We start from the raw sequence: 14,269 nt of genomic DNA on the forward strand, positions 1-14,269 counted from the left end.
ACAATATTATAAGGTTTTGGCTTGAAGAGATGAAGAAACAGCAGTACAAAACGATCTCAAAGATCAGATGTATAATATGATGCGTGTACTGCTTTTCTGCAGGTTTGAGCTTTTGAAGATAATGGAAAATTTCGCGGTTGCTCAATGTATCGTTGGATAGATAAAAATGATCGGCGTTATTATCTAAATGGTTTTGATCCATATATATAGGTAACTTAGTCCAACGTCTATAATCAGAGATTGTCTCCTGTCCTCTGATACAATCAGCTTTAATACCGAAATAGGTTCCTGCATAAAAGCTACAGAACAATCAATCTTATTTTATACTAAAATCGGTAAAGCGCATTAAATGACTTAGTATAGCATTTAATGGTGCAATAAATGCTTGGTACTAGATAAGATAACGGTAACAATTAAGATTGAAACAATCGAGTAGAAAGCCGTTAAGCGCTGATCCAGTAGAACTAAGTTCTGCTAAGCCGTTGGGTATTAACTAAAATACTGATTCTGATAGAGCAACTCAAAAGCTACTGTTTTGCATAATCTTCTGGTTGATATTATTCCTACTGGTTTTAATACTTATCACCACAATAAAGTTAAGTCTAACAAAATGTCTTTATGATGTCTTCTATAAGAATGCTTTTGGATTGATGGATTTCAAATCAATTCAAATGTATTTTTGTAGTTTTAAAAAAGCAATACATAAATTTCAAATTCACGTCTTTCATGTTTATATGGTGTTTTATGCTAACAAGGATGAATTTCAAGTTCACCCAATAATAGAGGTATTTGAAATTCGATCCTAATTTTTGTGACTAACGTATAATTAATTAAAATATGAATTTAAGTTTTTATGTATTGTTTTATTTTAATAATAAAAATATAATCGAAATCCGTGGATTTCAAATCCATTTATCCCAATATAACCTAATATACTTTGAATATATGTATATATATAGACACACATACATATATATACGCTCACACGCGTATATAGACTATAATTACATAATTTTATTCATATTTACAAATATGCATATCCATATTATACATAAAATTTAATCTTGTTCATTAAATTCAAAGTTAACATTGACCAATAATTTTCCAGAAATACAAAAATTTTTTGTTGTTAATAATAAATTTGCACTTTTAGCACATGATCATAATCGAAATAAAGCATGAAATCACAATGTTACACATTGTTTAGCCTTGATTGTGTTTAGGAAATAATGTAACACACATTGATGTTTTATGCTTATACAAATCTTTTGTTTTACTCTTTTTTTTTGCCACAATATTCACATTAAATTAAATTTTGGCCATTAAAGTTTAAACAAGATAAAATAGAAATAAATATGTTGCAGTAAATGAAAAATCAGCACAAATGTAGCACAAGACCTCTAAAATTTGTACAATCATACCACAAAACCTCAAAAATCTACACAATTATAGCACAAAACCTCTACAAAAAACCAGCATATTTAGAGTACCGAACATCTGAAATCGTAGCCAAAAAATCTAAACAATCTGCACTATCGTAGCACATGCACAGTTATAGCACAAACCAGAGAAGGTATCTTTGTTACCATGAAGGGGAGATTGCATTCGTGGCCCAGAATCTCCAGATTGAGAAAAATATTTATGTATTCATACATCACCAGATGCAAGAAAGAGTCTGCAAAGAGCATGATATTCAAAGCTCTAAGAAGCCAAAAACTAATCACCGAGATATCGATTGACTTCTGTCCTAGCCTTATCCATCAGCATGCGGCGACTCTTATCCAAAGTAAACTCCTTGGGCCTTACTGGCATGTTACTCAGTAAATGAACCCTTTTACCAAGAGAATTTTCACATGGGATCGCCCTCTTACTCCCGGCCCTCCATTTCGCAATCACCTTCTCTCCATCTATACCATATTATCAACAGGAAGAATGAGGCTGCAGCAGTCTTCCTAGTGAAAAAGGAGGCATTTTGGTGCAGATCATCAGTGAGATACTTCATAACACTCTCTGTACTTCGAGAAGGCATATTTGTTGCCGTGAAGGGGAGATTGCATTTGTGGCACAAAATATGTTGATTGAGAAAAATATTTATGTATTCATATAGCATCCTACATTTAGGGCATGACTACCAAAATGTAGCATATTTTTCCTTGTGTTTCAGGGAAAAATTGTATGCAATCTAACTCTATGAAGAAAGATTTTTAGTTGGCGGTTTTTTAGGAATTGGCTGCGACTTGCTAGTGTTGGCTCGATTCTGTTGAGCAAGAAGGCTTAAGATGATGTTCGCATGTGTTTGATTCCAAGTATGAGGGGGCAAGAGATTTTCACATAAATCAGCAGCAGCCACTCGAGTCGTTGGTGAAAGAGATTGTCCTGGGGGATCGCAAGAAGTCATGGTATCCCTTGCACTAAAACACATGATCAGAAGTGATCAATGCCAAGCTTTGAAAAAAATGTAGTTATGAATCACAAATAAACTAGATACCAATAAAATAAATTTTGTTTTACTTTACCTTTTTTATTTTTTGCTAGAAATTCCACAATAAATTAAATTTGGTTTGTGAAAATTGAAGCCTGACATTTAAAATTAATTCTTCTCAAATAGAGAGAATTATGTCATAGTTAATGAAAAATATGCACAATCGTAGCACAAAACCTCTAAAATATGCACAATTTAGAGCACGTGAATAATTATAGCACAAAAAGTCTAGAAATTTTTTATTTAAACCACTAAGGGTTTCGGTGCTCGCTTTATCCATCAACACCCGACGGATGTCATCCTGAGGTAACTCCTTTGGCCTTCTACACAAGATGATTCGGGAAGGAACCCCTGTGTTGCCAAGAGAGTATGGATTTGCCAAAGGACAATTTGTCCCAAACCTCCTCTTAGCTTTCTCATTCCCTGCTTACCTTCTACACCACTTCTACTAGCACATGATGCTAGTGCAGTCCTTGAATTGCTACATGCAGCAAACATAGTTGGACACGTGTAGGGAACAAACACGGGGAATGACTTTAGAAAATCTCCCTTCAGAGAAGGTATCCCAATTGCCACGAAGGGAGAAACAAGATAACAACATTGATAGAGTAAGTTGACTTACATTAAAATATATCCAGTTAAAGGTTTCATGTAGTTATCTTTAGATTCAAACAATAGTCAAACAACAAAGATGTGTCTACATAAAATCATATAAATACATACAAAATTGCATGTTTCCAGTGGTTCTTCCAGCACATATATAAATATTTTTGTAGAGAACAAGAACTGGTTTTTGTCGATTTTTAGAAAACAAAAGGCAACAAAAAAATCTAATTATGGGACGAGATATTGGTAAACTCACAAAGGGATATTACTAAGAATAATAAAATTTTAAAATCCATGGTTATTAGTTAGTCAAAAATGTAACCATGGTTGGTTATAGCTTAAATGAATTTGGACACATATAATTGGATATCTTCATTTAATACAGCTTGCATGTCCACTAAATATAGATTGGATGGCATCAAATTTGTGATAAATAATATTAAAAGAATAAATGAACTTAATATTAACAATTTAATGAACGATACAAAATTTTAAATAATAAAAGCACTTTGTATAAAATCCGAAATTTATTTGGAATAAGATTTTCTTATGGCTAAATATAAATTTTTCGATTTGAAAATGTCTTTATGATGTCTTCTATAAGAATGCTTTTGGATTGATGTATTTCAAATCAATTCAAATGTATTTTTGTAGTTTTAGAAAAGCAATACATAAATTTCAAATTCACAATCTTTCATGTTTATATGGTGTTTTATGTTACTGAGGATGAATTTCAAGTTCACCCAATAATAGAGATATTTGAAATTCGATCTACTTTTTGTGACTAACGTATAATTAAGTAAAATATGAATTTAAGTTTCTATGTATTGTTTCATTGTTAATAATAAAAATATAATTGAAATACGTGGACTTCAAATCCATTTATCCCTATATAACCTAATATACTTTGAATATATGTATATATATAGACACACATACATATAAATACGTTCACACGCGCATATAGACTATAATTATATAATTTTATTCATATTTACAAATATGCATATCCATATTATACACATAAGATTGAACCTTGTTCATTAAATTCAAAGTTAACATTTACCAATAACTTTTCCTGAAATAGAGAAATTTTTTGTTGTTAATAATAAATTTGCACTTTTAGCACATAACCATAATCGAAATAAAGCATGAAATCATAATGTTACACATTGTTTTAAGCCTTGACTTGAGTTTAGGAAATAATGTAACACACATTGATGTTTTATGCTTATACAAATCTTTTGTTATACTCTTTCTTTTTATTACTTTTCGCCACAATATTCACATTAAATTTTTGCCATTAAAATTTAAATCAGATAAAATAAAAATAAAAATGTCAGTAGCAAATGAAAAATCAGCAAAAATGAAGCACAAGACCTCTAAATTTTTAAAATCATAACACAAGACCTCTAAAATCTACACAATTATATATAGCACAAAACCTCTATAAAAAATCAGCATATTTAGAGTACAGAACATCTGAAATTGTAGCGAAAAAATCTAAACAATCTGCACAATCGTAGCACATGCACAGTTATTGCACAAACCTTTAAAATCTTCACAATCATAGCACAAAACTTCTAAAATGTGCACAGTTATAGCACATGCACGGTTATAACATAAAACCTATAGAAAAACGTTGCACAGTTACAAGCACAAACCTCATCTTTTTTGTTTTCTACTCTCCTTCTACAACATTGATCTTTTTTAGTTACAAATGATTATACTTTATTCATCTTAATCAAGAGAGTTTGTGCACAAATTTTTCATCAACTACAATATATTAGAAGAAAACAATGCATCCCATTTGCCCCAAAAAAATTCAACAATAGAATTTCTTTTCATTTAATTAAGTAGCTTCTTGGCATGAAGCCAAAAATTAATCATTGAAATAACTAGTGAGTTCTATCCTCGCCCTATCCCTATCCATAAGCATATGACGAGTCTAGTCCCAAGTCAAATCCTAGGGCCTCCTTGACTAAAAAGAACTGCTATGTAGCATCCTACATTTAGGGCATGACGTTCAAAATGTAGCAGATTTTTCCTTGTGTTATTGGGAAAAATTTTATGTAATCTAACTCTATGAAGAAAAATTTAACGTTGACAGTTTTGTAGGAATTGGCTGCGACTTGCTAGTTTTGGCTCGATTCTGTTGAGCAAGAAGGCATAAGATGATGTCGGCATTTGTTTGATTCAAAGTATGAGGGGGCGAGATATTTTCACATAATTCAGCAGCAGCCGCTGGAGTTGTTGGTGAAAGAGATTGTCCTGGGGGATCGCAAAAAGTCATGGTATCCCTTGCGCTAAAACACAAGAACAGAAGTCAGCAATGCCAATCTTCGCAAAACATATGGTTATGAATCACAAATAAACTAGATACCAATAAACTAAATTTTGTTTTACTTTTACTTTCTATTTTATTTTTTGCTAGAAATTCCACAATAAATTAAATTTGGTTCATGAAAATTAAAGTCTGACATTTAAAATTAATTCTCATAAAATAGAGAGAAATATGTTGCAGTTAATGAAAAATATGCACAATCATAGCCCAAAACCTCTAAAATATGCACAATTATAGTACCTGAACAATTATAGCACAAAACTCTAGAAAACATTTGTAGTTAAAGGACAAAGGGTTTTGGTCCTCGCCTTAGCCATCAACACCGGACGAATTTCATCCTGAGGCAACTCCTTTGGCCTTCTACACAAGTTGCTTTGGGAAGGAACCCATGTGTTGCTAATAGATATGGATTTTCCAAAGGACTATGTGTCCCAAACCTCCTTTTTTTCATTCCAAACATAGTTGGACACAGGTAGGAACAAACACAGGGAATAACTTTAGAACATTTGCCTTTGGAGAAGGTATCTCAATTGCCACGAAGGGATAAACAAGATAACAACATTCATAGAGAATTTGACTTACATTTAATTATATCAAGTTAAAGTACTTTTGATGTATTTATCTGTATATTCAAACAATAATCAAACAATGAAGAAGTGTATGCATGAAATCACATAAATACGTATAAAATTTCTTGTTTCCAGTGTTGCTTTCAGCACACTATTAAATATGGTACGGAGAACAAGAACTAGTTTTTGTTGATATTTGGAAAACAAAGGGCATAAAAAATCAAATTCTGGGATGAGATATTGGTAAACTCACAGAGGGGAAAATTTGAAAATCCCTAGTTAGTTAGTTAGTTAGAACTGTAACCATGGTTTATTATACCTTTAATGAATTTGGATACATAAAACTGGATATCTTCATTTAATATTTCGTGCTTATCCGCTAAATACAGATTGGATGGCATCATAATTTTGTGATAAATATTATTACAATAATAATTGTATGCAAAATCAGCACTATGTCTAAGGATATACTATTTCGGTAGGAGTGGATATAGGATTTCCGGAAGGAGGAGGGCGAGCTAGCAAGATAGGGACAAAACACGACGTTTAGAAAATTTTCCACGTATAAATCAGTTTTTTGGCTTCAGGAAGGTGACTTCCCTGGGTATTGGAAGTTTGATGAAGACAAAAATTGATATTCCATTTTATGGCTTAGAGGAGTTGGCGTCTGGGCTTTCATTTTCTAAGTTAAAAAAAAGAATTATCTTTGATTTATCCGAACATTCATCTATAATAATTCATGATGCAAGTTCATTCAAGACTATCATTTACATCCTAACCTTTACAAGGATGGAACTGTAACAATAACTATGGCCATTAAAGTGTGTTTCAGTATGGGGAATTCTCGAAAGTTTAATGTAGTCATTTACAATTTAGTCTTTTTTCTCTTTAGTTTCTCAATTTAGTCCCTTTTGTTTATGCAACTAACTAATTTGGTCCAATTTCCCATTTTACCCCTCGTTTTATTATTTTTTTATCTTTTCATTTTTTATATTTAATTTTATTGTTTTTAGATCTTTGTACATGACGTTGTTATACCTTTCGTATCTACCTAAAGGCATATTTCCAAAAGACATAAGGCTACACAAGGCTTCCGACATATATACTATAAATCTGTTTTAATAGCCCATCATGTTTCCGTAAAATAAATAAATCTCACACCATTTTGACCAGAATTTTGTGGGTCTTCTATACCGGATTTTACAGACTGCTCCTCATAGCATAAACACATAGTCGCAACAGATGGTTAATGACGCAAATACCTTCAGCAGCACCTAGCACAACATTTTTTCGTTTCTTACCTCAAGATATATGGTAATGGATTGATTTTGAAAATAATACATTATAGGGAAAAAAAACTTTTAAATTTTTATTCAGTCATACTAAGAATTATTTCAATAGTAACCTCATGTAGAGAAAGAAGAACTTGTTTAGCTACGAATTACAGCACACATAAACTGAAAGAAAATATTCCAAATTTTATTTTGAAAGAAAATAAAGAGGTTTAATGATGTCTTCATCTTCCTAATGCCTTGTTATTTATAAACACATTGGTGGATTTGAAATCCGGACTTCAGAATTGATTAACACTATTGATGCCAGTTGTTGCCGACATTTTCTTGTAGTGGGTGGTCTTGTCTTCCACTGGTGGAGTAGCCGGATCACATGCTTTCTTTAAATTTGTTTGAGACTCTTTTACTTTTTAGTGCTCCTCGAGGAAAATGTGACTTGTGTGATCCTTCACCACATGGACTTATCTCTACCTAATGCTTTCTGTCATATATTGGCCAAAAACCCTTCTCGAATTGTAGTTGTTTCTGGTTTGTGCACTCTCAGCAAAATTTATCAAGATTATTTAAAAGAAAAGATCCATTTAAAGAATTTTGATAAAATTTAAATGAAAACTTGACTTTGTCCATCTCTGTGAGTTATGCCCATAGTCTCCATGTTCTTCTAGTGGAGATGCATGTCTTCAGTGAATGATGAAACAAGAGGTGTTTCATTCTCTGGAGGATCTTTGGTGAGCTTCTCAATGTTCATGTTTGGTCTTCTTAACTTGATGAAGTGAAAGGATTCTTGCAAGTCTTTCCCGGCTGGTTCTAGTGTTGCACTGAAAGTTCCAGAATATGTCCCTTGGACAAACAATCATTTTTTTCCATGTTCCATGAAAAGCTTCCTGGATCCACTTAGGTAGAGCTGAACTTTCTGGGAAGATGTGTGATATAGTATAGTCTAAAGCAAGTGCCCCAAATTCATACCATAACATGACCTCCTTAGGATAGGAATTTGACTTAATCCATATCCTAAGATATTTTCCTACTATATCAATAAAGATTGTGACTAGGTTGATGTCTGTTCTTGTTTTCAATTTCTCTCATATCTGTTGATATACCTAAAATAGAGAAACTACAGACTCGTTAGTACCAACTTTAAATTTCCCTTTGTCAGTTTGAGGTCTAAGGTTGATATCTCTCTCTTCAATCCACGACGTAAAGAGTTTACTTGAAGACTCGAGATAAGAATTCGGAGCTTCGATTTTTCTTGGGCCGACTCATCTAAAGATGAATCTGACTTAGCACTTTTTGTAAGGACCGTGTATCGTATTATCGTAAATATTATGAGATTATCGATAATTCATGAATTTGATATGTGATTATGTATATGATGTATATCATGACAATGAAATTGAGAAAATGAATACTAAATATGAATTGACGTTGTAAGAGCTCGAGTGGAGAAGTCGGACGCCAATATAGTACAAAAATCAATATTTGGACAGAACATGTGGCGCCCGAGCGGTAGAAGATTTCCGCCCGAGCGCCAGTGCAGAATATGTGAGTACTCGGACAGAACTTGCCATGCCCGAGCGGTAGTTTTTGACCGCCCGAGCGCGGTGCATTTGAAACTCGGGGACAGAATGTCTCGCGCTCGGGCGCGAGAATTCTACCGCCCAAGCGCGAGAGAGATGAGGATAAGAATAACTTTTCTTCTCTTTATTTCTTCATTTCTTATACGATAACTTCGAGAGAATACGAGGGAATTCAATTTCTATCGTCCGAATCGACTTCAAAATGTTGTCTAAATGCGAAACAAATTATATATTTGGGATTTTCGCGTCGAGGGCTTCTGACTGAGGTAAATTTCTTCTGATTCCAGCAACTCTAAATATCAAAGTGCTGGAATAGCATGTATTTGAAGTTTAAATTCATATATGTAGTAGAATAACCGCCAATAAACTCATATTCGAAGTCGGAATTGAATTATGTACTGATTTGGATTTGATATGAATTTTTGAAGTTTCAAATGATATTTGAAACTCAAATTAATGATTTTGGATTATGTTATTGATGTAGATAAAGTGTTATACCGATATCTTTAGGCTACATCAACTGGAAACGAAGAATTGAGGATATGTTGCGACCGGGTAACATACGACAAGTATCTGTATTATATGATATATGTTGGATTGATTTGATTGATTGGGATGAGATTATGTGTCTATATGCCTTATTTGTTGATTTGATGTGACATACATGACATTATGATTGGAATATCGATGCATAAAATAAATGTTTTGGTAACACACATCGTTTGATGCATACATTGATACATGACATGCACGTTGAGCTATGATCCTTGGATACCCTGATATGATTTGATTGAATTCTGGGGTTTGTGAACACAATGCTATGTTTGGTAGTATATGACCCTTAAAGCGTAGACATTTGTGGCCCCAACGATTGATATGAGATTTGGGATTTGATGGCGCTTTGTCGACTGCTATCATACGAGTATCCCTTATTGAGGCCGGTGTGCCAGCTCGAGCATTGATTTGATAGCGATTCGTTTGATTCTGACATGTGTTCAGTGGATGGGCATTTGACCTGATACCTCCACAACATACATGCATTGCATACCATATATCATTGGTTAGATATTTGTGGTATATATGATGGTTGTTCCATACGGAGCTTTGCTCACCCCCAAGGGGGGCTGTTGTTGTATTTGTGTGTGGATAATGGCAGATACTCTAGGATATCAGGAGACCGGAGAGGGTGCTTCTGGAGGGAGTCACTGTTGAGTTGAGTTTTTATCTTTGTTTCCCAGTATATATGTATATGTATCTATATACCGGGGCATGTCCCGAGAATATGAGTTGTTTGTATTTGATTGGTTTTGATTATGTGTGGGTGTGTTTTATGATATGAATTTAAATACTATTTTTTGTATTCAAATTATAGAAGAAATATTTTGGGCTCATTGTAAAGAAAATTTAAACTCGTTTTTCGCTGAAATTAATTAACTCTAATCTGACTATATTGTAATAACGATTAGGAGTTAAGGGCCCCACACAGAGTGGTATCAGAGCATAGATGGTAATGCTCGATTGAGTCTTGTGTACACTTGAATAGGCACAAATGAATTGTGCGTATGTGTTTGATTTATTTGTATTACTTGCTCTTACTTGATTTGGTTTGAGTAAGTATGTGATGAGATTGATGATATGAGATGGTGATATTATGAAATTGATATCGAATTGTGATATTCATCATTTAATTTGTAGATGGATCACACAAATGAAACTGCGAGTAGCAGTACTGAGAGAATAGTTGGACAATTTGAAGGGTTGTCCATGGATGTGGTAATGTCTCGATTCCAGGATCTGAAACCACCGAGGTTCTTTGGCACTGAGAGTGCTGAAAGAGCAGAGGCCTGGTAAGGACGTTGAGCACTTGTTTAATATTGTTGAATATTCCATGGCTCGGAGACTGAAACTTGCTTTGTATCAGTTGAAATACCGAGCTAAATCTTGGTGGGAAGCCGCTGAGATTGGACTGAAAGAGGCCGGGATTGGAGTTACATGGGATGTCTTCAAGGCCCAGTTTTTGGGGCAGTATTCCCCTCCTTCTTATTATACTGCTCAGGAGAATGAATTCAATAATCTGCAGCAGGGAACGATGACTGTTGCAGAGTATGCTTCAAAGTTTTCTACGTTGTTGAAGTACGCACCTCACGTAGCTGGGAATGCGAATGCAAAATATAACAGGTTTGTAAATGGATTGCATCCTGCTATATATACTTATGTTGTTTCAGGATCACCTACCAGCTACGCAGAGGCAGTTGAACGAGCCAAGGCAGCTGAGGTTGGACTCAGGCGAGGAGGTCCACAGTATACTCCTCCACCACTAGTGTCAGCTCAGCAGCCTACATTGCGTCCGAGAGGTAAAAAGTTCAAGAAGACTGGTTCTGTTTCTTAGTCTTCTTCGAGTTCGAGTGGATCCCAGAGAGGGAGCCCTGTGATTGCTCCTTATTGTAACCATTGTGGGGGTAAACATACTATCGAGCAGTGTCGAGGTATGTTTGGTACTTGTTATCAGTGTGGGCAGGAAGGCCATTTCTCTCGAGTATGTCCGAACAGGGGTACGACTTCTTCCCAACCTCAGCTAGGATTTAGAGGTGGCCCCAGTATGATGAGACATGCTGTTCTTGTTCCATCTTTTCAGCAGTCGAGTGTCCCACGATATCGAGAACCGGGTGGTCAGAGTGCCCAAGTTCCTTCTCAAGTGAGAGTGTACGCCATGACTGAAGATCAGGCGAAATAAGCTTCTGGTGGTGTGATTGCAGGTATTTGCATGCTTTGCGATTATCCTGCACGTATTTTATTTGATACAGGAGCATCTCATTCATTCATATCTCATGCATTTGTTGCATCTCATGGTATTGAGTGTACCCCGTTGCATGATACTTTGTCGATAGCCACGCCAGCAGGAAAGATTATTTTGTCTGAGCAAGTTGTATTAACTATGTATTGATATACGAGGATAATGTGATATTTCTAAATTTGATTGTCCTCCCAATGCACGACTTTGATTGTATTGTTGGCATGGATATCTTGACAACAAATCGAGCTACTGTCGATTGTTTTCATGGAGTGGTTCGATTTCAACCGATTGATGGACCCAAGTGGAATTTTTATGGCAAGGGTTCCCAAGCCAAAATTCCATTGGTATTTTTCTTGGAAATGTCTCGACTTTTGACTAGCGGAGATGAGGGTTATCTTATCTACGCTATTGATGTCTTTAAGAAGGAACCTTCTTTATCTGAGATTCCTGTTGCTAAAGAATTTCCAGATGTATTTTTCGATGAGATTCCTGATTTTCTTCCTCATCGAGAAGTTGAGTTTAGTATTGATCTTATGCCGGGAACTGCGCCTATATCTAAAGCTCCTTATCGCATGGCACCATTGGAATTGAAAGAGTTGAAAGAAAAATTACATGATTTTCTCGATAAGCGATATATTCGACCGAGTGTATCACTTTGGGGAGCTCCAGTTTTATTTGTTCGGAAGAAAGATGGTACTATGCGAATGTGTAATATATTATTGGCAATTGAATCGGGATACTGTGAAAAATAAGTACCCACTTCCTCGTATTGATGATTTATTTGATCAGCTTCAGGGTACTTCTGTATACTCGAAGATTGATCTTCGCTCTGGGTATCATCAAATACGAGTTCGAGACGAAGATTTGTCTAAAACTTCTTTTCGTACCAGGTATGGCCACTATGAGTTTTTGGTTATGCCTTTCGATCTCACGAATGGTCCTGCTGTCTTTATGGATTTAATGAATCGTGTCTTTAGATATTATCTTGATCGATTCGTTATCGTCTTTATTGATGATATTCTTGTGTATTCGAAATCGAAAAATGAGAATGTTGAACATCTGAGACTAGTAATTCAAACTCTTCGTAATGGACATGTATATGCTAAATTGTCCAAATTCGAATTCTGGATGGATCGAGTAGTATTTTTGGGCCACGTCATCTCGAGACATGGCATATCTGTTGATCCTGCGAAGGTTGAAGCTGTATTGAATTGGCCGAGACCTACGAATGTTCCTGAGATCCGTAGCTTATTATCGTCGTTTTATTGAAGGATTTTCGAAAATAGCTAAACTTATTACTCAAATGACACAGAAGAATCAGCGATTCATTTGGTCAGATGAATGTGAAGCTAGTTTTCTTGAATTGAAGACGAGATTAACCACAGCACATGTGCTTACTATTCCCTCAGGTACCGGAGGATTTGTGGTATGTACAGATGCGTCTGGTAAAAGTTTGGGCTGTGTTCTGATGCAACATGCAAAGTGGTTGCTTATGCATCTCGTCACTTGAAATCTCATGAAACACGCTATCTTGTTCATGATCTCGAATTGACCGCCATTGTGTTTGCTTTGAAGATTTGGCGCCATTATTTGTACGGAGAAAAGTTTGTTATTTATTCGGACCATAAGATTCTGAAATATCTCTTTTCTCAATCTGATTTGAATATGAGGCAACACAGGTGGATGGATCTCTTGAAAGACTTTGATTGTGAGATTCAATATCACCCTGGATCGGTGAATGTTACTGCGGATGCCCTTAGTCGGAAAGTTTATGATTCTGTTTTAGCTTCTGTTTGTGTCGCCAAGATACATGAGGATATATGTACTACTGACTGGACTTTTCACTCGAATTGAAATTCTGTCACTGTCTCAGCATTGAAAATTGAGCCAAATTTGATATCGAAAATACGGAAGGCCCAACGAAGTGATGATAAGATTCAAAAGTCGAAAGAACTGGTATCTGCAGGACATCAATCTTGATTTCAGATTTCTTCTGATGGTTCTTTACGACTCAATGGTCGGCTAGTAGTTCCTGATGATTCTGATTTGAAATCTGCCCTTCTTCGTGAAGCACATTGTAGCAAATACATTATTCACCCCGGAGGCCGGAAAATGTATTTGACATTGAGACCACAATTCTGGTGGAGACGTATGAAGAAGGACATTGCTGAGTTTATTTCTAAATGTCTTGTCTGCCAGCAAGTGAAAGCCGAGAGAATGAAACCGGGAGGATTGCTCCATAGTCTCGAAATCCCGAAATGAAATTGGGAACATATTTCTATGGCTTTTGTGACTCATTTGCCTCGTTCACCCAAGGGTTGTTATGCTATTTGGGTCATTATTGATCGGCTTTCGAAATCTGCACATTTCATTCCATATGAGCGGACTTATCCTTATAAGAGAATGGCCCGTTTATACATCGAGAATGTTGTGAGACTGCATGTTGTGCCAGTCTCAATTGTGTCTGATCGTGATCCCAGATTTGCTTCTAAATTCTGGGGTAGTTTCCAAGAAGCGATGGGTACGCGTTTGGCTATGAGTACTGCTTATCATCCTCAAACTGAGCGTACAATTCAAACATTAGAGGACATGTACATGCTATTGT

General features: G+C 35.3%; 1 long non-coding RNA gene across 8 annotated transcripts in view; it reads right to left on the reverse strand.

Annotated features, from left to right (window-relative positions):
- LOC140803368 (uncharacterized) overlaps positions 1-14,269 on the reverse strand; it is a 102,331-nt gene that overhangs the window by 30,694 nt on the left and 57,368 nt on the right. Inside the window, exon 3 of one of the 8 annotated variants that reach the window (XR_012111848.1) lies at positions 1,532-1,907. The exons of 4 other annotated variants lie outside the window; for them this stretch is intronic. This is a non-coding gene — a long non-coding RNA (uncharacterized lncRNA). Of the gene's footprint in view, positions 1-1,531; positions 1,908-1,991; positions 2,011-2,084; positions 2,412-5,319; positions 5,395-14,269 lie in introns of those variants that run through there. 3 more of the 8 variants (XR_012111850.1, XR_012111844.1, XR_012111847.1) reach the window with 3 other exon arrangements.

This window comes from Primulina eburnea, chromosome 10 (assembly GCF_022965805.1).
Source record: "Primulina eburnea isolate SZY01 chromosome 10, ASM2296580v1, whole genome shotgun sequence".
Classification (NCBI taxonomy): Eukaryota; Viridiplantae; Streptophyta; class Magnoliopsida; order Lamiales; family Gesneriaceae; genus Primulina; species Primulina eburnea.